The 4,118-nt window shown below is 36.4% G+C and overlaps 1 pseudogene; it reads left to right on the top strand.

Moving 5' to 3' along the window:
• Window positions 1-611: 611 nt before the first annotated feature.
• On the top strand, window positions 612-4,118 carry LOC107914017 (ferric reduction oxidase 8, mitochondrial-like; annotated as a pseudogene).

The following is a 4,118-nucleotide window of genomic DNA, read 5'->3' as shown; positions in this document are numbered from 1 at the left end:
TATGTAGCATTTGAAAAAGCCCTTATTTGAGTATTTTTTTAAAAATTTGGTCCTTATTTGAGCACTTTAAAAAAGATTTGGCCCTTATTTGACCATTTTAAAATGTTTAACCTTCATTTGAGCATTTTTGTAAAGATTAGGTTTTTATATGACCATTTTGAAAGATTTGACTTTTATATGATTAACCCCTAAAAATTAGGTCCAATTTGAATATTTGACCATTAAAATTCAATAACCAAAATGTAATTTAAATCATGCATAAATAATTATTTTTTTGTAGTTTACGCTTTCAAAAAAATTCAAACCTGTAAATACCAATAATCTGAAATGAAAAATCCATGTTTGGGACTATATATGTCACATATATACAAGAAGATTTTCCCATGTTAGTTGCATCTCCTCATGGTAATATATATGTCAAACATAGGAATAATGGAGACTTGAATATTAAGCCCCTTGGATATGCAAAAGAATCCTCCACAAAGGAAGTGACTTTAATGACTTTGTAAGTGTAAATGGTGGGCACTCTTTCCTTATAGTTACAGGTAGTGGGGCTAACTAGAATCTTTTTTTATCACCTAACATAGTGCGACTGCTTGTGGTAGTGGAGCCAAATCTTTTCTCCAAACCTCTTTATATCTGATCCATTCTCACACTTACTGCAACTCACCAATCTCCTTCCTGCAACCATTTTGGAAACAAATTAGAGATGGGCAAAGCCGCCGTTGTTATCCTTCTCAAAGTCTTGATGATCTTACTATCCACTGCCTGGCTATCTCTCTGGCTGCTCAAACCAACCAACTTATGGACCAGAAAATGGAAAGCAGCTGAAAGCAGTGCTCGAAATACCGTGTTTGGTTACTATGGTAAATACTTGAGATATTCAGAAACCCAATTTTTTCTATATAGATATTTGTTTTTAAGTCTCTTCTCTAACATGATTGTACCAGTTAGAATTAACAGCCAATTATATATTACAGGTCTTGACTTTACGGTGTATACGTTTCCTGTAATTGCTGTGGCTATGATTGGACTTGTGTACTTGAAGTTGCAATCTTGGGGGCAAAGAAACAGGTAATATAGTTATGCCATTTTCATCTTGTGAAGTGGATATATATACATATTTGCTTGCTTTAACTTTCGCTTCTTAATTATTTAATTTGCGACAGTAGACAAATAAGGAGTTCAACAGCTGCTTTCTCAAATCCACTAGTTACAAGTAGTCTTGTGGGCATTTTATCCGGTGTTGAGATTCTCTCAGTATTTCTCTTATCCTCTTTCTAGCATGGACCTTTTATACGCGCATATCTCACGATTTTACTAAGTTGACACCTATGGAATCTTTGAAGTTGGACTTGTGAGTTCTTAAAATCTCTTACTAAGATTCAAAAAATAATGACAGATGCTGAGAATCAAAGAATATCATCGTTACTTATATGTGAGTGTGTTCTTTTGAATTTAGATGGCAACTCAAGTTTCTAAGAGTGGCAACTCGATTTGGTTTGCTAGCAGAGGCCTGCTTGGCTTTGCTTCTTCTACCTATCTTGAGGGAACTGGCCGTATTTCGCATACTTGGTATCCAGTTTGAAGCTTCTGTGAGATACCATATATGGCTAGGGACTGCTATGATATGCTTTGCTACTTTTCATGGTGCCAGCACTTTGTTCATCTGGGGTGTTAGCCACTACATTCAGGATGAGGTCATAGTGAATATGAGCGAATCTTATCGTACTACTTGTTAAGTTTCACCTACATAATCTTACAGTGACACTTGTTTGAACAACTAACAGATAACAAAATGGCAGAGGACAGGCCGGATATACCTTGCCGGAGAGATAACACTGGTTGTGGGGTTGGTTATGTGGATCACATCACTTCCTCAGATCAGGAGGAAAAGATTTGAAATCTTCTATTATATGCACCACTTGTACATAATCTTCCTAGTATTTTTCTTGCTTCATGCCGGAGATCGACACTTCTATATGATCTTCGCTGGAGTGTTCCTCTTTTGTCTTGACAAACTACTTCGCATCCTACAATCATGGCCACAAACTCATATTCTTTCAGCTAGATTATATCCCTGTAAAGTTGTAGAACTTATCCTGCCAAAAGACACAGGTAAATTCTTCTTTTTTTACTGAAATATATACCATGTGAAAACATTTTGAGAAAGTTTCTTTGATGTGGTCTTTGTACTCATTTCAGGCTTGAAATATACCCCAACAAGTATAACATTTATGAAGATACCGAGTATATCCAGATTTCAGTGGCATTCCTTTAGCATAACTTCTAGTTCGACCATTGATCATCATACGATGTCTGTTTTAGTTAAATGTGATGGACGGTGGACAACTTCTTTATATGACAATATACGGGCTCAGCTAGACTCTGATGCTGATAAGATGAAACCCATACCTGTTGCAATAGAAGGCCCCTATGGTCCTTCCTCTTTGACCTTTTTGAGGTGTGCTAAAGAATCATATAGCATGAGATTTCATTATATCTAGAACTGAATTCTGTACTACACATTTTTGTTGAAATCAGAAATCCTTTGCAGATATGACAACCTACTTTTGGTTGCTGGTGGAATTGGGATAACACCATTTCTTAGCATACTGCATGAAATTCCTGCAACTCAAGGGAATGGCAGTAGCAGATATAGATTACCATCCAGAATCCAGTTGATATACGTTGTCAAGAAATCACAATACATTGGCTTGTTACAATCAGCTTCTTCCCTACTGCAGAACCACCCCTCAAACAAATGTCATCTGAAACTAAAAGTTTTTGTCACCCAGGAAAAGCAGTGTGGTGCAACACTAGGAGAAATGCTTAATGAGGCATCTCAAGTGCAATCGGTTCATTTCGGCTTAAAAGGTCCAATTTACGCAATACATGGACCACAAAGCTTGTATTGGACTGCTGCATTGGCTGGAATTGCTTCCATTACGTTCCTGGTTTTTCTTATCTGTTTCAACCACATATTTGTTCCCTCTGGAAAGAATACTAGTGGTCATCACTCTTCAAAACAGGCCGTGTCTTCCAAAATGAAGGCTCCTAAAGAAAAGAGCCCCTCTTGGGTTGCCGACATACTTATCATATCCTCATTCATCATATCATTAGCATGCACCAGCTTGGTAGCTATTGTTTTGAGATGGAGACGGCTGAAGAAGGAAGAAGTACCACTTGTCTCCTTAAAGGAAGAAAAAGTACAGCAGCTAAGTTCGATTGAGACGAAAGGTGTGGTAGAGGAGGAACATGAAGTCCATTTTGGAGGAAGGCCTAATTTGAAAGGTACTCTCATACATACATATATAATATGCCCTTCAATCTTATAGAACCTGCACTGGTCTTAAGTGTGTTTATGTTAGTATCAGATATTGTTGTGATTAATTTTCTAACACATTGAAATGATGGAATCTCATCAGATGAATTCTCCAAATTCCTGAATGAAACTAATGGATCTGATATTGGAGTGTTGGTGTCCGGACCAGAAACAATGAAAGAGACAGTGGCATCATTGTGCCAGCAGAAATCTGGATGCTTTCAGATTGGAAATAAGGAAAAGAAACCATACTTGAGTTTCCATGCCCTCACCTTTACACTTTAGTTTCACGGTAAAAAACTACAGTCATGGAGTCGCAATAGCTCCACATTTATAATAATTAGTCTGTAATGTCTGAATCAGTAGCTAATGGGTGCTCCTGATTAGCTTTATGTGAATTTTGAGCTTTTAGAAATATAAAGAAGATGTAAATTAAAAAAGAAGCTGATAGTATATATTGAGAAGTACTTGTAGCAGCAGGGACCTTAGGCCTCCAAAACTGGTACAAATACAGTTTAATCGTTTTTTAAAATTATAAAATTGTTAGTTGATACAATGATAAAATTGTATTTTGGGTCCTAAAATTTATAATTCATTGTTGTTGTCATTGCTACAACAATACCAAAGCCACTCTTCATCGCCTAACCCTTTACCATATTTTGATCATCCTTTATCAAGATTATTGTAACTTAAAACAACAATACCTTCCCAAAAAATAGCTTGTGACAGCGGCAATGAACTACCCAAGTTTTATCTTGGTAAAATTCTATTATTAATTCTTATACTTTTTGAA

Source organism: Gossypium hirsutum, chromosome D05 (genome assembly GCF_007990345.1).
Source record: "Gossypium hirsutum isolate 1008001.06 chromosome D05, Gossypium_hirsutum_v2.1, whole genome shotgun sequence".
In the NCBI taxonomy this organism is placed as follows: domain Eukaryota; kingdom Viridiplantae; phylum Streptophyta; class Magnoliopsida; order Malvales; family Malvaceae; genus Gossypium; species Gossypium hirsutum.
This window is presented reverse-complemented; position numbering and strand designations above follow the sequence as displayed.